Source organism: Prionailurus bengalensis, chromosome A1, assembly GCF_016509475.1.
Source record: "Prionailurus bengalensis isolate Pbe53 chromosome A1, Fcat_Pben_1.1_paternal_pri, whole genome shotgun sequence".
Lineage (NCBI taxonomy): Eukaryota > Metazoa > Chordata > Mammalia > Carnivora > Felidae > Prionailurus > Prionailurus bengalensis.
Genome location: NC_057343.1, coordinates 64,523,222 through 64,549,773, shown reverse-complemented (window position 1 = coordinate 64,549,773; position 26,552 = coordinate 64,523,222). Strand labels below are relative to the sequence as shown.

The 26,552-nt window shown below is 37.3% G+C and overlaps 1 protein-coding gene and 1 non-coding gene across 2 annotated transcripts in view; one reads left to right on the top strand and one right to left on the bottom strand.

Moving 5' to 3' along the window:
* The window catches only part of LOC122478826 (glypican-5-like), a 1,039,221-nt gene that overhangs the window by 835,678 nt on the left and 176,991 nt on the right, over positions 1 to 26,552 (bottom strand). The window lies entirely within an intron of this gene.
* Positions 5,322 to 5,430, top strand: LOC122496538. The gene has a single exon (XR_006300851.1). It is a non-coding gene; the product is annotated as a U6 spliceosomal RNA (small nuclear RNA).

The following is a 26,552-nucleotide window of genomic DNA, read 5'->3' as shown; positions in this document are numbered from 1 at the left end:
AGCCTGACGCAGGGCTCGAACTCACGGACCGCGAGATCGTGACCTGGCTGAAGTCGGACGCTTAACCGACTGCGCCACCCAGGCGCCCCAGTTTTCACTTTTAGTAATGGATCCTGAGGGATAGCTGTAGAAAACTGAGACCAGAAAAAAAAGAAATTCTCACTGACACAACAAAAATGTCCCATTCCTCAAGAAGATGGGAATCTTCTTTGGTCGCAGAGTTAGTTTATAGCACAGTAAATTGAATGGCTTTGCTTAAATTGAATCTTTTTCTCTAATTATATAGAAAAAATATAATTTCTATATTATATTAAAACTATGATCCATTACAGGAGTGATTATTAACTTTTAAAACTAATTTCATGAACTGATTTTATTTCCTTAAAATGGAAATCATACCACTTTGCATTACACTTTGAATTTTTTTTCCAGTGAGCTTATGAAATTGTTGCATATGCAAATATGCCATACCTGTTAGCATTTCTTATATACTTTGCAAATGAAGTGTCTAAAGCAAATTCTATACTCAATTTCTGGTTTTGTTGTAAACCAATACTACTTAATAGCTTAGTACACCTGATGTGACTTGGCATTTTCAAAACTGATTTATTGCACACTCTGAAAAACTTGTTAGTTCTAACCTGGAGAATGCAATAGGTTCTTCTGCCATGATAATTATTATGCAGCTGATAGATCTGTTATGTCTTCCCTCAGTTTATGTAATTGTGATTTATCAGCCATTTCCAAGAGAAATCACGTCTCCAAAGCAATAGGTTCTGCCTTTCCTATTGACTAAAGTGCTCTGCGTTATCTGAAGAGTAGCCCTGTTACCGAGAGAGACCTATACAAACCGATCCTATTTCAAGCCCTGGCGTATGTCCTGGGGAGAAACTGATATGTCTTTTATTCTTTGCAGTAGGTCTGGTCAATGTCTTACAATTCAAATACAATTAACCTAGGGTTTGCAGTTTGCTTCTACTGCTTATGAATAGTTGCAATCAATAGGTTACACATGATTGACTTCCTAAATACTTTTAAAAGCTGCCAAATAATTAAGTAGGGTTGGTGACAATTTAAGGTATATGGAGGTAATGACTTTTCTTATTTCTTTAATAATTTCCATTCTCAAATTGTAACTCTTTCTTTTAAAATTGACAATGGCCACTTGACAAGCATTGTTTGTAATTATGCTTTTTTTTAATCCAAAGTTCAGTGACTTCTGTCACAACAAAATTATAAAAAGCTGCCATCCTAGATGGCTCCTTCATAGCCATATGAGAAAGTTATTTTCATGTATGCATTTCTTTTTCTGTATTATAAAGTAACAAAAAGAGCTTTGAGAATTCTACATCCTTTCTTTTATTGGTGAGAACCCAAATTAAGTTATGGTTAAAGAGGTTTTAGCAAAATATCATGTTAATTTTTTCTCTGAGTTTTCTCTTAAGTGGCAAAAAGTAAAGCAATGGAGAATCAGGTTAAAGAAAACTATCATTCTCTATACTCCATGTGAGAATAAAGAAATGAAATAATTTTAGGATAACTAAAATTATTTTAATAGTTACTTCAAATTTTAAAGATAGAATAAATTGGATTCAGCACAAAGAGCATCTACTATTACTACAATAACTACCTTTGAATCCATAGTTCATGTATTTACATTTACATAAAATCTATCAGTTCTTTCTTGTTTTACTATTGCAGGCATCTTTGATTCTTATAAGGGGGCAGTATATGATAGACTTGAGGAATATGAATTAGACCTGGAAAATCAAATGAAAATTATTTTCTTTTATCAGTCAGTCTATTGACCTATCAATCTATTGATCTGTCTATTCACTCTAGACCTATATCAAATGTATTTATAATATAAAAATAATGAAATCCAAAAAAATAATGAAATCCAAGGTGAATACAAAGAAATCCTATCTATAAAGTGGGCAACTTATATCAACTTTACTTAAATAAATCTTTATATCTCTAGCAAAAGTGAGTCTAACAGCTAATATATTTCACATATGCTTCAGTAGTAAACAAATTTATAGTTAAAAAGATGATCATCTAAATATATTTATAACGATGAAAATACGAAAATACCTTAACAATCCATCATGGCTATGTAAATGATGGTACACCTTTATAAATGAAAACTACACAGTCATTATAAAAGATATAAAACACTAACGTGGAAAAATCTCAATGCTATACTATTGTGTGAATAAAGAAAGTTAGAAGCAAAAACATATGTAGCATATATCCTTTTATATAAAATAATATTAGAGCATATGCATTCAGAGAGAGATGTCTATACATATGTCTTTAGCTTATAAACATCTGTCGCCTTTGGGCAGCTTGATTTGTACTGGTATCTATGTTCTTCTTTTTATCCAGAGTGGTAATAGCATTGATGATCTTTCTTCAGTGACTGTGAATCTTCTTATGTACCCTCCAGATGTACCTCCTTATTGAGACTATTTTTTGGTCTTCTCATCTGAGGCATTTTAAGTTGATATAACTATGAACATATTCTTAGAAGTTATAGCCAAATAATAAGTAATCCTTGCATGGTTGCTCCTTAAATCTGAATACTAAGGAGTAGAATGCAGTTCAGTAAAAAACACATACAACAAAGGTCAAGTGTTCTTACATAAAATACCAGATTTTAGGAGAAGGGAATAAAAAAAAAATGTTCATGATGAACAAAAAAGAAGAGAGGCAAGGTAATTAGAAAAACATGATACAGCACAAGAAATTGCAATGTTATCAGAGTCAAGTGTTTTCTAATAGGGATAGCAGAAGACCTCAACATTTGTTTCCATCCCTGCAGTGAAGAGAGAATAAAAACCTAAAAACTCAACCTCAAGTAACACTACGGCATTTTGGTGATAATGACATTTCCGTGTAGATTCATCAATTGTAACAACTGTGATATCTGGTGTTACATGTTGAGTGTAGGGGAGGTTGTGCATGTTGGGGGACAGAGGGTGTATGAAAACTTTCTGTACGTCCTGTTCAATTTTTCTGTGAACCTAAAACAGCTCTAAATGATAAAGTTTATAGATAAAAAATTAAAGATCCTATGCTAACTGCTGAAAGCAATGTGGTCAATGTCTTCTGGCCATCCCAAAGGACCCTAACCAAGATTCAACTGTCACGTGGAGGGAGTGGTCCAAGGGGGTAATGGAAACCATGAATCTCTTGATGCCTAGACATAAAATCCCTTGGCATCACTTCTATTCCATTCAATTTGAAAAAGCCAGTCACAGAGCCAACTTAGGTTCAAAGAAAGAGGCAATGGGCCTGCCCACCTCAGTAGGAAGAATGGGAAAAAATTGGTGGTCAATTTTAATCAATCTTGGGAAGAGATCTCAAGAGGGCACTTGGCAAAAGCATCAATTTATATTAGGTAATTGAGTTTAATCAGGTTAATCAGGTTAATTAGGAACTGTGTTATTAGATGTGACCTAGTATTATACCTCCTTGTCTGAGTTGGAGAGGGTATGAACTCAAGAACATTGTCATCATTTTAGAAAAATAAAGTAGCTAAATTGCTACATTTTATGTCTTAAAAACTACATAAACTATGGTAATAGAATAAAGAAACAAGCAAATTAAAATTAGCAACTCAAAATTCATGCATCATTCAAATTTAATTTGCATGGCATGGAATCATGAGCTTTTTTTAATTAAAAATATTGTTATAGAGTTACATAAAAATATATTGGAGGAAAATTAATCCTTATTATATTTGGTGCAGGATATTTCTTTCTAAAATTACAGATAAAGTTTTGTGCCTCAAATGATAAAAATAAAAAAGAGAACACTACTGTGGTAAAGAGAATAAAGCTTCCCTCTCTCTACAGATTTCCATACTCCAATCCTCAAAACTGGTGAGTATGTTACCTTATGTGGTAAAAGGGAGTGTGCAGATGTGATTACATTAAAAATTTTGAAATGAGGGGACATCTGGGTGGCTCAGTCAGTTGGACATCCAACTCTTGATTTCGGCTCAGGTCATGATCTCAGGGTTCGTGAGATGAAGCCCCTCATTGAGATTCTCTCTCTCTCTTCCCCTCTCTATCTGTCCCTCCCCTGCTCATGCTCCCTCTTTCTCTCTCTCTCAAAATAAATAATAAACTTAAAAGAAAAGAATTTTGAAATGAGAAGATTAATCTGGATTATCTGGTGAGCTCATTGTAATCCCATGGGTCTTTATAAGCGTGGGAAAAAAAAGTAGAGTCAGAGGAGTTGTGATGATAGAATACAGGCAGTCTCTAGAAGCTGGAAAAGTCTGGAACAGAATCTTCCTTAGAGACTGCATAAGGAACATAACCTTTAATGTTAGCCTCAGAAGACCTAGTGCAGATTTCTGGTCTCTGGAACTGTAATGGTACATTAAACCACTACATCTGCAGTAATTTGTTACAGTGGCAATCAAAAGCTAGTAAATTATCAAAAATTTAAAAATGTAAGTTATAATTATTTCCCTAAAATGACAGCTCACAACCAATGAATCATTAGAGAAATTTTAAAACTAATTTGTATGGTAAATTAGTTAACTACATTGATGTTATCCAATGGAGTCATCTAGGATTTAGAAACCACGGTTTTTAAGTAATAAAGGTGGTTGAAAGCATGTAAAATATGATTTGAAAAACATGTGTCAAAAATATATAATTCTCTTCTGGGGCATGTTATTCAATCAACTTTAATATTTTAGAAACACACAGAGACATTCAATGATAAGTTAAATATAACCTATGTATAAATACACTTATGTATAAATTAATCTATATATAAATAAATATAAATAAAATAATATTTTTTTCTAACCTGTACACTAAGATATGGAAGATTTTTTTAACATTTATTTATTTATTTATTTATTTATTTATTTATTTATATATTTAGAGATCAAGACAGTGCAGACTAGGGAGGGGCAGAGAGAAAGGGAGAAAAAGAATCTCAATCAGGCTCTGTACTGTTCAGTGCAGAGCCCGATGCAGGGTTCCATCCCACAAACTGAGATCATGACATGAGCCAAAATCAATAGTCAGACGCTTAACTGACTGAGCCACCCACATGCCCAAAGAGATGGAAGAAATTTTTAATTTGTGAGTTCAGGGTTCTCTCTCCCTGTGATAGTTGGCGATTTCTCGTTTATCAGGGTGAGGCGGGATGCGTGTGCATGCATACTCCCTCTATTCTCCTAAATAACTTAACTGGTATGCACAAGAGAACCTGGGGAAGGAATGAGGAGAAAAACAAGCATTTCTTTGTAGAGCTATAGAATTAATTTACCATTGAAAGAAAAAAAATGTGTGTGCTCACTTCCACAGCACTACACTAAATTTGAAAAGATACAAGGAAGGAAGATCAGCATGGCCCCAGTGCAAGGATGACACACAAATTCAGGAGGCATTCCATATTGAGAAGGGAAGGGAAGGGAAGGGAAGGGAAGGGAAGGGAAGGGAAGGGAAGGGAAGGGAAGGGAAGGGAAGGGAAGGGAAAGGAAGGGAAAGGAAAGGAAAGGAAAGGAAAGGAAAGGAAAGGAAAGGAAAGGAAAGGAAAGGAAAGGAAAGGAAAGGAAAGGAAAGGAAAAGAAAAGAAAAAAGAAAGAAAAATGAGAATTGAACATGTCAACATTTTTTCATCTTCATTTATGGGAAATCTAAATACACTTCAACATTACAATGAAATGGAGAAAGAACAAATATGCATAGCCAAGAAATGTGCAACCTAATCAGTTTCAATCATAGACAAAGTGGCCACCAGTGGGCCTATTACTACACATGATAAAATGAATGCCTGGTGTGCACAATGGCATCAGCTTGCCACTGTTCTGTTTCCCATCTTAATTAGAACAAGAGCTCCAATATTATTTATTTTAAATGTATGCTAATGAACAAGGTCACTTTCCTCCTGAAAGCCTTTTTAATTCTCTACAGTTTACAGAATCAAGTCAAACTCGTTAACTCATCTTTATAAGTTCCTGCCTACCTTACCTTATATTTCCAATTCTCCAAATATTTTTGTTAAAAGCAGAAGACACAGCCTGGAGCCATGTTCTTAGCATTCCTCTACTTCCCCTAGCCTGGCCCACTTCATCCACATTTGGTAAAGTGTTCAGAGGATATCGGAAGATCCCCAGACCCCATGTTAACTGCTTAGGATGGTGTTTCTGGGGATGTAGAAAAAAACCTTAGAAAGTTGGCAATGTGGACCCCATTTGTAGATGTGACACTTACCTGCCAAGACTTAGGGCAACATATGGGCACTGTGGGGTCTTGTTTTCCTAATATATAAAAGCAGGAGAGTGTTGGCAACATTCACCCCATGGGGACACTGTGTAGGTGAAGGGACACAGTGTTTGTACAGTGCCTGACACAGTCTTCGAACATGAAGGTATTTAAATGTCAGCTATTCCTACAGTAATTTAGAAGAGAATGGTTTGTAAAAAGGGAACTATAATCACAAAGAAAATGTAAGAGGGTCTTTGTTCGTCTAAAATACAAAAGAGGTATATTAGCAGTCGAAGTAGAAATCTAAGAAAACATAGTTTATTTATGTCAAGTTGTTTTAGCATAGGAAAGTTAAGTTTCTCTTTGGTTTTAGATGCACCTGATAACCCACAATCAAAAGTGAGAAGGTTAAATTAATTACAGCATTCCCTATCTGACTATCAATGCGTGGTACTCGAGACTCTGAATTGGTTGTAACATCTACTAGATGTCTCATTAATCAATGAGTTGAATAAAATATTTGACACATGTTCATTTATGAAAAAAAAAGAAGTGGGAAGGAAATGGAGATGCCTACTCTACTGCAGCCACAGAGTAGGTCTTCAGCCTGTATTCTGGAAGTTTGACAATCACAGTGATTTGTACAAGCAGAAATTGAATGAGTGATAAAGGACAAAGTGCATGATGCTCTGATGAGTTAGGCCACATGAGAAAGGAGAAAATGTCGTTTGGTTCTCCAGAGGAAGGTGTAACCTGGGTGTGGCTGCTCTTCACTTCTGGCCCTTGTGTCAGCACACCCTTGATGAAGCACAGCCTGGTGGTCTTGCTCTGCTCCCTTACTGATGCTCTCCGTCCTTAGTCCCTACCAGATCTGAGCTTTTTGGGTGCACAATTGTGAGTAAATATTCTTGCACATAATTACAGTATTCACGAGAACACAAGAGAAGTAAGTTTAAAGCAAACAGACATTCACATTTTAGCAAAATGCAATGTCTCCCTCCATCTTCTGCAGCAAGTGGGTGAGGACTTTTCACAAATGCTGGATCATAACAAGGAGAGATCCTACCTCTCTCCTAACAATGTCCCCTCTGCAGCCACATTGGTGGGCTTGCCATGGTTAAGCCTGATCTGCTCCTGCCTCAGAGCCTTTGCAATTCCTTCTGCTTGAGATGGCTAACTCCTTTGAATACTATCTGCTTAGTAAGGCCTCTCCTGACCACCCTATGGTGGGACCTCTAGCCTCCTTGACCCTCCATATTTTTGGCCTACAATACAGAACACTTTCGCATATACATAAATTTATTATGTAGGTTTGTCTCTCTCCAAAGGCAGAGACATGTGTTTTGTGCCGATATAACAAGAACAGAGTCAGGCACATTGTAGGTATGCATTACGTAGTTATTAAATGAACATTTGTTGAATGAATTAGCATTCAGGATGTATTTTGGTCAAGCAAAAAAGTCTAACATTCAATTCGAAACTGCTTGGTGCAACAGGGAAATCAGCACTAAATTTTGTTATTTTTATGTATTAACTAGTTAAAATATTTCAATTTTTGGTATCTCAAGGAATTTTCTTCAGCTTTATGGAAAATCCACTAACCCAGAATATTTTGTAAACCCAAATATGGTTCATGCAATTCTGTCTACATACATTAATATGAAGATGAAGTTTATATCTTGACTTTTGTTATAAATGTTTAAATTACTATTTATGAACCTTATAATTTTAAGAATGTAAATCCTTTAATAATCAATTACCACATCCAATTAGTTCACAATCATTGAAATATACAGTTGGGACTGGAGTTCATTTCAAATCTCAGAATACAAAGTCACTTAATTCAGAACTCCATCTGTGCCTCCGTCTCTAGAGTCTGACAAACAGTCTCCAAATTGTCTTCTGAGTTTTCATCAAAACAAGACACCAGTTTGGAATCTATTTTAACATTACTTGCACTATATGGGGACTCACATTGCATCTGCTTTGATTTTTCTCTAATGAAAGTTCCTAGTTGTTCTGTGTCAGAAAGGATGTAAGTATTCCCTAGAAATAGTGCTGTTATTTAGAATGCAACAATAGAGAAAATCGAAGCCCCAGATCTTATATTTCCTATTCATAAAATTGTAATTGGCCTTTTTATGTCTGTGTTACCCTTGAGACACAGGGAATTAATTTTATGTCCATGAACATATATAGAATACCCATAAAACTCAGAACAGTTCAAATTCTCATCCCCCAAAAAGAATTAGAAATAAAATCAAAGCATATTTTTCTTTAATCTTGGGGATTCTGTATAGTTTAATGTTACCTCTTGAGATGATATTAAATTGCAGTTATTGTAAATAACGGGCAAAGGAAGAACTATGGTATAATGTTTGCAATAGCATTGTAAATAGAGAACAAATCCCCACCAAATTTACATTTCACTTGCAGGATGAAGCAGACTCCTTGCAGATATCAAATGTTTATACTCTCCTTTGTCATAGCTGCTACAAGTACAAGGCTTGTTCGCTCACTGGGTTCAAAGTCTGGTTTCACTACTCTACATGACCCAGGTATGGCTTGGACTTGCTAACATACGGCAAGCCTCATTTTACTCATCTCAACAGGGATAAAAATGCCTGCAGCAAAAATTGGGGAGGGGTGAGGCCTATGTAAATTAATATACATAAAATACCAGCATGATTTCCGGTTCACAGGAAATGCTCAATCAATTAGTGCCAACACCAAGGGCAATCAGACAGAACAGACATAATAGTATCAGCTCACGAAGAGCGGATAGCTCCAGAGGCAGAAAAGCTCTGCCATTTGGAAGACAAAAGTAAGTCTTGGTCTTATGTCTCTGTATTTTTTTGTTTGTGCTTAATGCACAGAATCAGGATCTATTCAACACTTGAATGAGAAAACACACATACACAAACAGCCATCCAAAATAACTTCTTGTTTTTAAGATACGTATTGTTGTCTTCACTCCTCCTCTATAAGTAATATCTACAACTTAAAAAAATTCCGTAACACAATGAACAAATATCAAAGTAATATATAATTTTGTTATTGATACAGATTAATGGAGAGCAATATAATATGAACATATTTCCAGATATGCCTGTATGAAGTTTTCTTATACCAATAAGATTATAACAATATGAATAACACCTCAAAAAACAAAGAAAAAGAAAGAAGGGACCAAACAAGAAAGAAGAGAAAAAGAGAGAGACACAGACAGATTGAAAGACAGAATAGAACAGGTACGGCAGCAATCTTAAACCAGCCCTATCAGGAACCTTCTCTTTCCACATCTCCCTTTTCATATGTCTGGTCTGGAGGAGAGGGGTCTCGGAGCTGTGGAAGAGTCTTTTTTTACTTACTCTTTTTGTTAATTTCTGTATGAGAGGGGCTCTATCTTCTGTCTTACCTTCTCTCTGTTATCCTGATGCTAATCAAGGCTGAAATTAAAAGATTCCCATCCTAACGATTTGTTTTACCTCATTAGCATAAGAGGCTGAAGCCACTAATGTAAAAGTGTACCTCTTTCCGTGTCTTGATAATCTTTGTGGAAACTAAAGAACCACGATGCATCAGACCCATGCTGCTCAAAATGTAGACTCCAGATGGGCAGCCTGGGCATCACTAGGGACCCGGTTAGAAAAGGAGAATTTCATTCCCTCCTCCAACAAATGCTGAAGCAGAATCTGCATTCTAACAAGTTTCTGAGGAGATTCATATGGATATTTAAGTTTGAGAAGCACTGCAATAAAGGGCTATTAATAATGATAGTTTCAATTCCCAAGCTGTGCTCCTTAAAAAAATTAGTATCTTCCAAAATGCTTTCTATGAAAATGAGTTCTATAATCAAATATATTTTTAAAATATGCAACTAAATAAAGTTAAGCAAATTTCCTCTTGAGGGTCGTCTTGGAGCCTCTGTTATACTCCATTGTGTGTGGTATTTTGTCCTATGTTCAGTCTCCTCTTGCACCTGATCAAAATAAGAGTCTTGAGGCACCTGGGTGGCTTTGTCAGTTAAGCACCCTACTCTTGATTTCCGCTGGGGTCATGATCTCACAGCTTCTGAGTTCAAGTCCCACGTCAGGCTACATGCTGACAGTGCAGAACCTACTTGGGATTCTCGCTCTCCTCTCTCTCTGCCCCTCCCCCCCCTTTTCTCTCTCTCTTTCTCTCAAAATAAATAAACAAAAATTTTTTAAAAAAATAAGAGTCTTCATTATGTTCCTCCTAAGGTAGATACTACCATAAAAACAATTTGTTAAAGCCATCCTCCAATAAGAAATATCTGAAGTTGCTTAAGTATGCTAGTCTTTTTTTTTTTAAATAGAGAAGAACTAGACTTTAAATTGCTTTTTACCAGGACACCTGGGTGGCTCAGTTGGTTAAGCACACGACTTCAGCTCAGGTCACGATCTCACAGGTCATGAGTTTGAGCCCCACGTCGGGTTCTGTGCTGACAGCTCAGAACCTGCAGTCTGTTTCAGATTCTGCCTCCCTCTCTCTCTGCCCATCCCCGCTCATGCTCTGTCTCTCAAAAATAAACATTGGCAAAAAAAAAAAAGTCTAAATTGCCTTTTCCCAGTACCAAAACAAAAAGTTACATCTGTTGTTATAATTCAAATACTCTGTACTTGAACCATCTCTGGGAATATCCCACCCAGGAACTCTGGTGGAGAGCTGGAATTCACAATAGTCATGTACTAAGAAAATACTAAACTTGCAAATATAAACACATTAGCACATGCTTCCCATTTCCTATTATAATCTTATTTTCAACAAGGTCCCATGTTTCTTTCTCACTCATTTCATTATTTAAAAGCCCTTTTAATTTTTTTCTATCATTTTCCATGTTCCAGGAATACAAGTTTTACAGACATGAAGAATTTCACAGCCAGCTTTCTCCCCTTTCCCCTTAGAGATTATCAGGGACAATTAGCATTTAAAAAATTCAAGCTACCACTGAATTTGTTTTCAAATTCTTCCAGACATAATATTTTTTCTGGCTAAAAAAAAAATCTCATTTTCAGACTCCTTTTTCTCTTCACTTCTATCATAAAAATGCAGGCTGGCTGCTCTTTTTATACATTTTTGGTGAAAACAAAATAAAGTTAATTAAGATTTCAATCTAGTTTTATCTGGCATCAAAACTTGTAATTATTCCATTATATTCAATATTGCCTTCAGAGGCAATTAATGGTTAAAACATTGCAAAATATTATTTTATATAATATCAGTAGTTTAATTCATTTTGGACTATCTCCCCCTACACCACCACCCCCCCCCTCCCGGATTTCATAAAGGAACCATTAATCATCATTAAACTTAATTGCCCAAGAAAACAACTAAGCAGAATTGAGAGTATACAAAGAAGCTCAATGGTACATAAACACCTGTAATTCCTGCTTCCCTCGTGGTTTTTTATTTGGAGCTCAGATTTTAAAGCAATGCTGATTTACTCTCTCCCCGTCTTTATTTATTCAACAAATATTCATTTAATGCATATTAAATGCTAACGTCTGTTCCAGACTATGGGGATTTAAAAAAAATTTTTAAAAATAAACATACATTATAATGTCAGGTAATGTAAGTGCTAAAAGGAAAATTAAAGCCATTTGAACAAACAGAAAATGACTTGGGTAGGGGAGCAAGGGGTTGTCTTCCTGGACCATGAAAAATAATAGAAAAAATATGTAGATATATAGATATAGATAAATAGTTATATATAGATATATTTGATCAGCTATAATTAGGTATATATATATTTTATCAGAATATCCCAATTACACTTCAGTTTAGGTAAGAATCATTGCTCTGTTTTAGCTGTTCTCAAAATGATTATCGATGAGGCACTCATCCATGAATTTTTTGTGTGGCCTATATATTTCAGACCATACCAAAACTTCTCTTGAAATTTGCTGAACATTTGCATAGCTATTTTCATATGACATAAGAGAAGAAAAAATAAACTTTATCTTAGTCATATAGAAAGAAATCTATTCAACTGAACTATTTCAATTGACAGTATAGATTATGGTAACAATTATTATGGTGTTGTTTTGTGTTTGTTTTTTAAGGAAAAAAATTAAAGACCCAGAAATACATAGTGGAATTCTTTCTGTCATTTATTTTGTCAATATTATCACCAAACCATTGGTCAACTAAACAGTGAAATTGAGAAAAAAAAATCTTTATGAGTTGCTTGATATCATATAGGAAAAATACCTGATTTAACTGCATTTACAAATGTTAATCAATTATTCAAACAAATATCATATTGATAAAATCAGTTTTTTTAAAAAGCCAACATAGGAAATATCATGAAATATTGTAAAAATCAGAAAAATCAGTGTATAAAACAGAAACTCTGCTAAGTAAAAATCACTATTTGTTTTCAAAACTTACATAAAGTGTACTAGCAATGGATCTATGGACTTTCTTGAGAGATTTCATGTAGACAATTCAAGCATGCGAGGAACCTTTTGCCCCCTTGGCTGACTTTTAATACTGTCATACTGAAACCCTGTCCTTCAGTCTATTTGTGTTTTAATTCCTCTTGAGTGTCTGACGAATCACGAAAGAAATTTGTCATCATTTTAAGATTCTAGGTGCATTTTCATGATCAACAACCATTTCCCCGATGATGGTCTGCATTTTTATGCTGCCCTACTGAATCTGAGATGATGTAATCAGTATTGTTTTTGTGATATATTCTTCTGATATATTGGGATTATGTAAACTAATTGTTCTGTAACTATGTAGTTGTTAACATAGGTTTGTTTTCTTTTCCTTCGTTCTGGATTCATATCAAGCCAAACTAAATGGAAGCAAGAAAGGGAAAAAGGATCTCTGGTATCACTGTGGGTTCTCACTTGAAAATTGAATTCCCTTTGCACTAAGGAGAAAAATGTAAAGTCACTTAACTCCATTGTTTTAATGAGGTTAAGAATAGACCTCATAAGCATCTTTGAAAATCACTCCTCATTGTTTTATAAAAACATTAGAGATTTAAAACATTAAATAGTCATCTTATAGGCATTTAATGAAATCTGCAAAAATACAGTTATTAAAATGACAGCAGTCTGCTTGTTGTTATTTGCTGCTCAAAGGTAAGACTAACACGCATTTTTCCTTTCTTTTGCAAAGATGAAAAATACTATCTCCATTAAATCTCTGGGGTTTTTTGCAAATACTTGGGGAGCAGAATATCTTCATATTTGAAGGATTTTCTAATATAATGCACAACCGTGTGACTAATCAGCAGAATAAATTGGAAGGACTCCATAAATTTCAAGGCTGGAGTTTTTCACTCCTCCCTACCACTCATTAGCTTCTTCCTTTGGTAGGAGAGATCTGATTGGTGAGATGATAAGAGTCTGCAATCTATTTCCTCGTGATCTTGAATTGAGAAGGTTAATGTCCTGAACTTACATGCTCATGTGTTGTTTCTCTGTCTTTGTCAATCTGCCACTCCTGGATCTCGGTTTTAGAAACCACCTGCCTGTGAGCCCTATGCATTCTGCTCACCAATCTTGCATTTTCCATGCAATAAACCAAAAAGAACAAGCTATGCCTTATGCAGTAAAATTTTTAGTTATTCAGCTCTAAAGGTAATATTTTTGTACAAATTCTATGGAGGGGAAAAAGAAAAAGGAAAAAGATTTGGTTTGAAGCCCAAGCTATATTTTCTAATCCAGTTCTGCACCTATAATAAAGCAGACAATTTCCCTCTCTTTCTAACTCCTGTTATTTATTTCAGATAGGATCCAAATCATGAAAGAATGAAATGGGATGGTTAATTAACCAAATCAAATACTGTGAGTGATGATAGTGAATCATGATAAAATTACTCTCACTAGCCCTTTGAAGTTTAGCAAGCCTAGAGTTTTCATTTCTGCTAGAAGCAGACATCTTTAAAGGTTTTCTTTCTAAAACTCTCTTTAAAAGATGCTAGGCTTTAGCACAGCAAGATTTGGGTGAATTATATGCATAAAGTCTTTATCATGATCAAATTTGGTTAGTGTATTTAATCCTCATACTGTATTTCAAATTTCATTAAAAGCCAAAACTCTACATCTGCCTGACACTGGATACTGGATTTTAACACTCTCAATATCTACCTTAACAATAGTCCAGCTTGCAGGGGATAAGAAGCAAAAACCACAATTCCCAGAATCCCTTGCAGCAAGGGAATCAGATAGAATTTCATCAATTAGATATCCTTGTGGAAGATCTCCAATCAGAGCTGAATCATTTGATAAAGTAAAAGATGATCTTTGGGCTAGCAGAAGCAGCATGCAGATTAATCAGTTTCCTGACTACTTTTTGAGACATCATCTGTGATGATGCTTCTGCTTCTGTAGCTCTCCAGCCACGTAGAGGCAGTTGTATCCATGCAGACCAGCTCTACCCAGCATGGGGCTGTCCCAGAAGCTTAGTTTAGGGTCTTGGTTTTGTAAGCCTACTAATTTATCTGTGAGATAGCTTAATCCCTTCAATAAAACAGGTTATTCTGTTATATATATATACATATGTATGTATATTTTGTATATGTATATGTATATCTATGTATATTTTTATATATATTTATATATATATAATTTTTTTAATGTTTATTTTTTGATATATAGAGACAGAGAGAGAGACAGAGTGCAAGCTAGGGAGAAGCAGAGAGAGAGGGAGACACAGAATCTGAAGGAGGCTCCAGGCTCTGAGCTGTCAGCACAAGAGCCCGATGCAGGGCTTGAAACCACAAACCATGAAATCATGACCTGAGCCAAAGTCGGAGGCTTAACCTACTGAACCACCCAGGCACCCCTAAAACAGTTATTTTTAAATGGAATGAAGCATGTAGTTAAGAACTGGGCTAATACATCAGTAAAACAATTCAAGATGGAAATAAGAATTTAAGGTAAAGAATAGATTAAAAAATATAGATTAACCTTGCACAGGAAATATTGTAGAACTAACAAAAATATCCCAAGAGTCATGGCGACGTTCAAGCCAAAGGGAATGAGACTACATACAGAGGTCAACTCTACATGGTTGAAGCCAAAGGAACCACATTATGCTAGGCAGTGAGAATTACCATTCCAGTTGAAGAAGTTATATTTTAAGCACACAGCCTGAAGGAAAAAGGAACATTAACATGATCTGACTTAAATGGTCCTAATAGGACTCAGGAGTCACCTGCTGGGAAAAAAAAATACATCATTGCTGTCAGCTACTTACCCACAGAATCATTCCTATGTGTTTCTCAAAAATTTTAGTTCCTGGTTTACTCCTACTCTGTCCATTAGAAATGCCTGACTTGTAGTATACACATGCACATAATTTTTTCCAATACCCTGTATTTTTAATTTCATAAATGCTTCCATTTCAAGGATATCTCCCTCCATTATTCCTTCCAATGTCAAATCTTAGACCGTGTCATTACCACTCACTGGAACCTATGCATGGAACTGTGATTATGTGATATACATAATCACAACATAATGAGTACCTTCCACTGATGGATACCTCAGATCCATCTGGTGCATGACCTCCAAGTCATTGGTGCAATTATTTTTGTCTGTCTCTTGATACACTTCCTTCTCTCCTTACCCAGTTTGAATTCCATGGTCTGTCATAATCACTCTTGTATACCATCCTTACCTCCTTTACCCCCCTCTCTTTTTCCTGCTTGCTTGGCACAGCTGCATCTCTGGTTCAGTCCAGCTCTTTCCCCATTCCACAACCAGATCACATAACTAAATATGGCTGTAAAATAACACGCAACCATACTGACCACATCCACTTTAAACTCACAATTCTCAAGGGACCTTAAGGGTAATTATCCTATACTCCCCTCTCTTTGGTCATTATTTCTTCTAATATTTTTTCTCTTTTTCTCTCTACCCACTTCTTATGGAATTTCCATTATGTTGGTATGATTAAGGGTCCCTAACATTTATCTGATACTGTTCATTTTTCCTCAAACTTTTCCCCCTTCCTTCTTCAGACTGCATTGTATCAATGGATTGATTTTCAAGTTTGCAGGCTCTTTCTTGTAATGAAATTTATAGCTAGACACTTTTACTGAATTTTTCATGTGTTATTATATTTTTCTTAATTTTTTATTTTTTTTATTTTTTTTTTTTTAATTTTTTTTTTCAACGTTTATTTATTTTTGGGACAGAGAGAGACAGAGCATGAATGGGGGAGGGGCAGAGAGAGAGGGAGACACAGAATTGGAAACAGGCTCCAGGCTCTGAGCCATCAGCCCAGAGCCCGACGCGGGGCTCGAACTCACGGAGTGCGAGATCGTGACCTGGCTGAAGTCGGACGCTTAACCGACTGCGCCACCCAGGCGCCCCTCTTAATTTTTTAAAATGCTTATTTATTTTTGAGAGAGAGAGAACGAGTGAGCATGAGTGGGGGAGGGGCAGAGAAAGAGGGAGACAGAGAATCTGAAGCAGGCTCCAGACTCTGAGCTGTCAGTACAGAGCTGTCAGTACAGTACAGTACACAGCCTGACTCGGAGCTTGAATTCACGAACCGTGAGATCATGATCTGAGCCGAAGTCAGATGCTCAACTGACTGAGCCACCCAGGTGTCATTGTTATTATATTTTCAACTCCTTTTCCATCTTGTTCTTTTTATTAATTTTGTTCTCTATTTTTATGTATTCAAATAATTTCTATTTCTTTATTGATACAATGAAACATTGTCATCACACGGGAGAAATTGCCAGTAGAGGAGGGGCAGAGAGAGAGAGAGAGAGAGAGAGAGAGAGAGAATCCCAAGCAGGCTCTGTGCTGTCAGTGCAGAGCTGGACATGGAGCCTGAACCCACGAACCATGAGTTCATGACCTGAGGCTAAATCAAGAGTTGGACGCTTAACTGACTGAGCTACCCAGGAGCCCCGTCTTTAAGCATGTCTCTTTTATTTCTTTGAACATATGTAGAATGTATTTATAATAGTTGCCTTGAAATCTTTGTCTGTTAAGTCCACCAAGTGTTCCCTTTCCATGGTAGTTTCTATCACCTGCTTTTGTTCTTACATATGCTGTTTCCTTGAATATTTCATTTCTTAAAAACCTAGACATTTAAAATAATACAGCAAATATAGTTACTCCTCCCTCTCAGCACAGAGTCTCTTATTGTTGTCTGTTTGGGCACTTGGTTTTTTGTTGTTGTATTTTTTGGGGGAGGGATGTTAATTACTGATCTGGCTAAGCTAATTTTGCAAATCTATTTTCCCAGCATGTGTAGACTCCCAAAGATGTTCCTGCTTATATATGTTTCCTTTTTTTTTTTTCTCTTTTAGCCTGGCTATTTAGGGGCTGCCCTTGGGTTATCATAAGCCACTAATGTGTGAAAGGTGGTGCTCAACACCTCCTTAGCAAGTTAGATTCTGGATCTTTACCGGATGGATGGATGAATAGATGGATGTACAGATGGATGTCTTGAAGGTGGCTCTCATCAGTCACAGCATTTACATTTTTTTCCTCTTCTTTCAGTAAGGGACCAGTGGCTGGTAGATTGATAATCCCCTTTATTGATTGCCAAGGAGTTTGGCTCCTGGCCAAAAACCTATGTGTGATCCTTAAGGCCAAGGATAAGCAACTAAAAGACTTCACCCAGCAAGCCTCATGGAGGAAAGTTGCCCTCTCCAGACCAAATTTGGAGGAGCCAGTGTAGGCCAGTTTGGAAGGTGAGTTGTAGTCAGGGACTCCGGGACCCCTGGCTAGCATGCTTTCATGCATAACTGCATTCCTACTCCAGGTTCTCCATTCGGACTCTTTATGGGGTTCCCTTCCCCAGTGTCCCTCCCCAGACCTCCTTATCAGAGGGAAGAGGAGAAACCTTGAAGCTACCTTGTTCTACTCTGACTCAGAACTCAGCACTTTTCTACTCCTATGCATCCCCCCCTCCCTGCCCTCCTGCCTTAGAGTTCATGAAAGGGTAGGAACTTTTTGTTTGAGGTCTCTTGGTGGTGAGATGATTCCCCTCATTTGTGCTAATATATCTGTTTATTCCATGGGGAACAACGAAACATTCTGGAGCTGGCATCTTCTTTCTGGCCTCTTGTTTATACTATTGCAATATGTGAATAAAGCCTTCATCATTATTTTCATTTTGACTTGTCTTAACCAACTACGTCAACACCTGGCAGCTCAGTTCATGGCATCATTTCCAGTTTTCCAGAATTTTCCAGAGATGAGCGTGACTTAATTTTTAAGCCTCGCTTCTTAGAAGCTACCCCTGGGCCAGTTGTTAATTGTTCAGTGCTTTGTCAGAAGTTGTTTTTAAGCCTTGAAACTCCTGCTTTTTGTTGATGCGTCTATGTGAGGTTTGGGAAGTGTTTTAAAGTCCCCTCCTATCATGTTCTGCTTATTCCTGAGGCATTGCAGCCTAGTGCAACCTTGACGTCTTCCTGACCTCCAGAATGAACTGTGATCTAAAGAGGGCTCTTCTGGTTTTCTGTCATTTGCCTTGTATGATGGAGGTAAAGGCCTCATCTTAATGTCACCCAAGGAAATACCCCCTCCTGCTTAAAACGCCCTGACTGGGGTGCCTGGGTGGCTCAGTCAGTTGAGTGTCCGACTTCGGCTAAGGTCATGATCTCGCAGTCTGTGAGTTCGAGCCCCGCATCAGGCTCTGTGCTGACAGCTCAGAGCCTGGAGCCTGTTTCGGATTCTGTGTTTCCCTGTCTCTCTCTGCCCCTCCCCTGTTCATGCTCTGTCTCTCTCTGTCTCAAAAACAAATAAAACATTTTAAAAAATTAAAAAAGAATTAAAAAAAAAATAAAACGCCCTGACTGTGGTATTTTGTTATGGCAGCCCGAGCACAGTATAATATAGGCATAAACTCTGACTGCTCTTTTTGAAATTTAGTAGAGTTTTTTGAATTAACATTTCTGTACTGTTTGCGTTCTGTTGAGGGCCAAGGGCAGACAGCCCCAAGACAGGCCACATTGGCATGAAGAGTCTTTTGAGCTAAAAAGCAATAAAAACCCAGCAGATTCCAGAAAAACTCTTTGCCTCCTCCACAACTACCTAAAATAACAGATAGAAGACCTGCTCCAGGAAGAGAGCTGTCACCATAGATGTATATTATACTGTGAACTAGGTACAGTAGACGGGGAGGAACCTAGCAAGACCTGTTTGATCAAAGTCTTCTATGTCTCATTGTTTCTGAGTGGCCCTGCAAACGTGTTTGCCAAACATTTATTCTTATTCACTCTTCCTGTGAATGCACCCCTTCCCTTTGAAGACCCAGTCTCCCTATCCTCTTCTTCATTCAGAAAGGTCTATATACATCATTTGGCCTGTCTCTGGAATTTCCATGTTTGTGTGGATTCCCTGTACACACACTATTAAATATGATTTTGTCCTGTTAACTTGTCTCATGTCAATTTGATTCTTGGTCTGGCTACAAGGTCCTTGAAGGGGACAGGAATTCTTGCTCCACAACAGCTACCTTCCAGTACAATGTACAGAGACTTTAAATGATCATTGGTCCTTTTATTAAAATTTTATAATTTTCAACAGTCATGTTGCTCTTTTACTGAGGAGAAGGATTTCTGAACTCACTCTACCAAAGGAGCACAGATGCCCCCCCCACACACTCTCTGCCATTATTCTCTACTGATAACTCTCTACTGATAATTCCCACTGCCACAGAAACATGCTATCACTTTCCCTCTCTGAAACACATACACAAAAGCAGAGCAAAACAAAATACTTAAAACAAAAACAACAAAAACTTGTCTTTTTCCCAAAGTTTATTTATTTTGAGAGAGAGAAAGAGAGAGTAGGAGAGCATGCATGCATGAGCAGGGGAGAGACAGAGAAAGAGGGAGAGAGACCCCAAGCAGGCTCCACACTGACAGCCTGATGTGGGGCTCGATCCCATGAACTGTGAGATCATGACCTGAGCTCATGACCTGAGCAGAGCTCAAGAGTCACACACTCAACCGACTGAGTCAGCCAGGCACCCCACAAAAAATTGTCTTGATCCACTTCTTCTATCAGCTTCCATCCAATTTCTTGCTCCCTATTGGCAAAATAGTCTGAAAATTTGACCAGACTTAAGGTTTCCAATACTTGTGTTTCTGCCCTAAACCCACTTCCCTGTGGCTTCACTCCCACCACATCTACTAACCTGCTTTGAGCAAGTTACCAATCATTTCCTTGTTGCTAAATTAAATAGTCAATTTCAGACATCTTCTTAAGTGATTTGCTAGCAAGATTTTACATAACTAATCATGTTTTCCTCGGATACCCTGTCTTCGTTTGACTTCAAGGAAAACACACTCCCTTGGTTTTCCTCCCACCTCATTAGTTTTTCCTTCTCAGCTTAGTGCACTTGCTTCTCTACTTTTCACCTTCCTTTGAATGTTAAAGCCCCTAGCTCTGCCGTCCGTGTTCTCTTCACTGCTCTACTTACACTCCCTCCCCTAGTAACCTATTCTTTTTCAAGATTTTGAATAATACATATATGCCCAAAAACATATCACACATATATATCCAGCCTACATCAACATTCATGAGCCGCAGTCTTATATACCAAGTGCCTACTTGGCATTTCTCTTTAGATGTACCTTAAACACTTTAGGTTTTATCATGAACCAGTCTGCCAACCCACAACATGTTCCCCCACTGCATCCCAACTTGGCACCAACTCCATCTTTCCTGTTGTTCAAACCCCAAAATCTGGACTGAGCCAACATTCTTCATTTTCTCTCATATTCTATATCCAATCCAACAGAAATCTCTTGTGCCACTATCTTTTCAGCATATCACTCCTATGCATTCCCCCTGCTAATACCTAGTGCCACCTGCCAGCAATTATCTCTGAGCACCAATTATCTCTTAATCCCTTAATCTTCTACCCTTGCCACTCACACTTGTAGGCTCTTCATATCACAGCAGCCAGGGTGATTGTTAGAAGAGTCAAGGAGGATCCTGTTGCTCTCCTAAAATCTGCTCAAAGTCTTCCAGTGGCTCCCAATTTCATTCAGAGGAAAATTCAAAGTTCTTCAAAGGCCCATAAAGCCACAGAGGATCTGTTTCATCACCAACCATCCCACATTTGATTTTTAACTTCTCTCCTTAATCACCCTGCTTCAGCCACACTGCATCCTTACACTTTATTTTTTATTCATTTTTTAAAAAAAGATTTACTTATTTAAGTAATCTCCTACACCCCATGTGGGACTTGAACTCACAACCCCAAATTCAAGAGTTGGATGCTCTTCCAACTGAACCAGTCAGGTGCCCTAACACTTTGTTAAACCTTCAAAACACATCCCAGCCTTTCCAACTTTGCTCTAGATGTTGCTTCTGCTCCCGGTTCTCTTTCCCACACACCAGCATGGCTAACTTCTTCATTTCTGTAAACACTGCTCATATCTCAGCTTCTTAATGAAGACTACCCCGATCACCCTATTTAATATTGCAACTAGCCACAATTTCTACTCCTGACAATCTCAGTATCTTCTTTCCTTGTTCCATGCCTTTCAAATCCATAGTCCTTGTCACCCACAATATATTTTATATATTTACTGTGCTCACCGTATCACCAAAGAACACAATCTCCATGAAAGCAGAGATATTTGTTTTGTTCATAGATATACCACTAAACACCTAAAAAGTGTCTGATTTAACATAGGTGCTCAATAAATATTTGTTGAATAAATGAAAAAAAGAATAAATCTTATGTAGGACTGTGAATCTGGGTGTAAATGAGGATAACTTCAGTTCAGCTTCTATTTGGAAAATATTAATAATGTTCCACCACAAATAGAGACACTAGTCAGTATCTTTATTATCATCTACACTTTAGTTTGATTGTCTGTCTTATTTCAACACACAGGCATGAGATTAGAAGTGGTTCATTTGAGATAACAGAATAGAATTTTCAGGTAGAAAAAGTGTTTACATAGCATTTAATCACATTTCATGGTTCACTTGCTTACACTTAGCAAAACAAGGCTGCAAGTCCTGACTTGATATGCTGTCTGCTTTCCTACATAAGCAGAAAGCAAAGCTTCAAGAATTTCAGATTTCCAAATTGGACCAATTAGGAAATGCTTTTGCAAAATTTTCATTCTCAGGAAAAGATTAAAGTAAGTATTATTTATTTGTTTTGTATCTTAATTTATATAACTTTGATTTATGCAATTATGCTACATGTGTACCACAGATACATATTCTGTCACATTATGCAGCTATTAATACTGTTTAAGTATGTATATATTCAAAACACCACTTGCCTTAAGTAGGGAATATTAGGGCTGACATACCCTCTCAACTTCACAAACATATCTGCAGTGTAATTCTGTTTGTACTTTTACAAAAACTTTTTATTAAAGATTAAAAATAAAATAGCACTCAGAGAATTCAAGCAAAGGTTATACATCTTAAAGCCCTTGGTCGACTATGCAAAATTTTTTATTAATTTTTATCTTAGAGTTAATCTTGTGTTTGGATAAATGATGAAACGCCTGCAGAGTTTATTCAAAAAACATTTTCCAGGAACTATTATGGCTTGACAAAGTCCTAAATGCTGTAGACAGATATGTGAGTTATGGATGCTTCTTGTGCTCTAGAATCTCATCATGAAATATAGAAAGACATACACAAATTGAAAAAAAATTATAATAAAATGTAGTATGTCTTTTCTCAGGTTGGGTGCCTCCTATCATGCATACACATTAAAAAAGTATTATTATTTTTTTTTTTTGGAAAAAGTATTTGGATGCCAGTGCATTGAATTTTGTGATATCCAGGAAGCAAACTCTGAGGTGGAGATCATCATAAGGCATGTTTCTGAGGACAGTGCTCCAGTATTATCAAATGGCAGGGCAGATGAGGAAGTAGAAGGGGAGGTCAAGCTGCAATGTAATCTCAATACAGGTATCAACTAATGATCAGTTCTGAAGCTCAGATGACCATTCAGAATTGCCCTGAACCCCATACCACCAAATAAATCCGTCACCACATGGGGGCTACCCTAGGAAGGAGTCTTCAGCAGGATGGCTATCTTTAGCCAAGACAATCCCTGCAGGGGAGGGGGACTGTCTGGCCTACTTAGCTGTGACAAAGGTACTAAATAGCATGCCTGATAGTAAAAAAGGAATTTCTAAGAAAGGGGAGATGGGTATAATAGTCTTAATGAGGCATTTCAGATAATGTCCCTGACCCTGGCCTGCACATTACATGGCTGAATTCATCTTCTCAGGCTGCCATAACACAATCCTGTAGACTGGGCCTCTTAAAACCCAAAGTTAATTTTCCACCCTCAAGACTCTGCTGGGTGGGTGCCCATCCTCAAGGCTCCAGCAGACAGAGCTGCGACACTGAGGCCCTGGTGATCTCTAAATTGCCTTTGAGGTTATTCTCTTTTTGACAAGAATAACTCACATTTGCAACCTAATAGTTTTATAGTCCACACTTGTAGAATCCAAGAAGTCCACCAGCCTTCCCTCATTTCATCCCACTTTCTCTGTCCACTTCACAGTTCAAGCTGGCAGTGTCTTTGCTGGTATAATCCCATCTCAATTTCCCAATTCTGTTTAGGTGTCTGCTTGACATCATGCGTAACCCTCAAAATGAAGCGATTCTCCAACAGCAACATTGATGTTCTCTCCAGAAGAAGCTTCCTTACTTTTTGCAACATCGATAGGTTGACAATTTTCCAAGTCTTCAAGTTCTGGTTCCTCCTAAGGATTCCTTCTTCAATTCATCTCTCCCGTCTTACATTTTGCCATAAGCCATCAGGAGAAACCAAGCCATTCCTTCAACACTTGGCTTAAAAGTCTTCTGAGCTAAATATACAATTTCATCACTCCCAATTTCTATTCTCACAAAACACTAGAACACAGTATAGGCAATTTCTTTGCCATTTTATAAGATTACCTTTCATCTCATTTCTAATAACATGTTCCTCATTGCCATCTGCAACCTCACCATAATGAAATTTTACTTTCATATTTCTACCAACATTCTATTTGTGGTTATTTATGTATTCTCCAAGAATATGGAGGCTTTCTCTCTAGCTCTCCTCTTTTCTCTCTGCTTCCTTGCCAGAATCAGCCTTAATTTCACTATTTCTAACGTACACCTCAAAACTCCCCCAACCTCTACCCATTATCCAGTCACAAAGCTGCTTCCACATTTTTAGGTATTTGTTACAGCAGCAACCCAATTCTTAGTATCAAAATCTGTATTATGCTTCTCAGGCTGCCATGACACAATACTAGAGAGTAGGCTTGAACAACAGAAAATTATTTCCTCACAGTTCTCGAGGTTAAAAGTCTGAGATTGAGGCAATTAACATGATCGGATCCTGGTGAGAGCTTTCTCTGTCTGCTTGTTTGCCCTGTCCTCACATGACAGAGGGATAGACAGAGAGTTCTGGTGTCTCTTCTTCTCCCTTAAAGCACTAGCTCTGTCAGAGTGGGACCTAACTGTTATAACCCCATTTAGCTGTTGCTACCTCCTCACAGGTTCTATCTCCAAAGAGCTACATTGGAGGTTAGGGCTTCAATGGGATGAATTTGTGGGGCGGGGGGCAGACCAAATTCGGCAATAGCCTACCTCATAACTCAACCCCATCATACTGATTAGAGTGAAGATGATCCAGAAGAAGAAGATAGGTTGTGCAGTAGCAGAGGAAGAAGTAGCAGACAGAAAGAATGTGGAGATGGGGGAACAAAGCAGGATACTGGCCACTGCTGTTTCTCTTGGATGACTATAGCTGAGTCCCCTGGAGTGGGGTACCATGCAGAGAAACAAGACTGAACAGGTGCTATACAGGCATGGATAAATTTAGGGCAACTGGTTCCCAGATCCTCAATTTCTCTGAATGCATGCTTTCCAAAGATTAACTTGGCTAAGAATGTGTCTGCGTTTTCAGAAATTTTTCCAACTCCCCCTTTAAAATATCATTTTCCCATCTTTACGAAAGAAAGGCAAACCTGTCACCATCTTCCACAATTCATTGCCCTGCAGTATAAAGCTGCTAAGAGTGAGACCCACGGGAGCAAAACATCAGGGAAACATTCATACTTTATCTAGAGGTGCTTTGAATAATCTACCTTAGAATTAGAATTCAGAACGCCTACTGGTTAATACAAGGAGATTTATTAACTTATTCATTTGAACAACAACAACAAAAGAAATTTGACCTTTTCTGATATAAGGTCATCTAATTTGCTGTTGAGTTTGACAATGAGTGCTGCATGCCCTGATATTGTTTGCAGACTGAAAGAGCTACACTACCGCTCTAATGTTTAGATGTAGATCACGTATGCAATGAAAATATCCAGATAGTATATTCTTTGCAAATATTTAGACTTGTAATAAATTTTAAAGTGTCAATTTCAAATGAGAGGAGAGGATACATACATTTTCAAAATTATTTTAGGAGTTGCATGAGCAATATTTAAACACTGCCATATGCCTATGAGCTATCTTTCAATCTTCTCTGAAGGATGCTGACATGGTTTCCTAATCTTATCTATTTCCTTATGAGCCATAAACCCCTAGCACTGGAGGAAACCTGACCTTTCCTTTCTATATAGTAGTGGGCAACATGGGTTTGTATGTTGAATGTTTAATGGTGCCAGAAAAAGAGAGCCCGATGACTGCATTTCCATTATAGGAATAGCCTGACACCGGGGGCAGAGTACTCAAAGGATGTTAAGTAGAACTCTCTGCTCCATGGAAAGAACTTACAAGCACAATTATTCTACTCACGCTATTTGACCCCTTGTTCTTTCACTTTCTCCAAGGCTATTTCCTTCTTCCTTTGTCCTTAATACAGATGCTTCTAAGAAACGTAGCTTGAACCACTGTTCCGCCTAGGCGATTCCATCTACTCTCTATCTGTGCTAATGACTACCAAATACACATTTGCAAAATAGACTTTGTCCCTAAATTTCACACATCCTGAAACCGAAGAGTCCAAAGGACACTCAAAATCATTGTGCCTAAAATGAGCTTATAACCCTTCCTTCCTAGAGTTTTTCTTCTTTGTACTCCCTATTTGCTTCATATTTCTGATTTCTCCCCAATTTTGTAAATTTGAAATCTGGAATTTCATTCCAGATTCATTCTTGAATCTTCCATCCTCATCACTGTATTATATTTAACAAAACCCCAAATCTTGCCAATTTACATATAATATAATTGTCAAATCCTTTCCCTACCAGTTTCCTAGTTAAGGTGTTCATTATCTCTCTGCTACAATGATACAATAGCTTCCAGCAGTGCCCTTGACATCACATTCACTCTGGAGTAATCTATCTAAAAC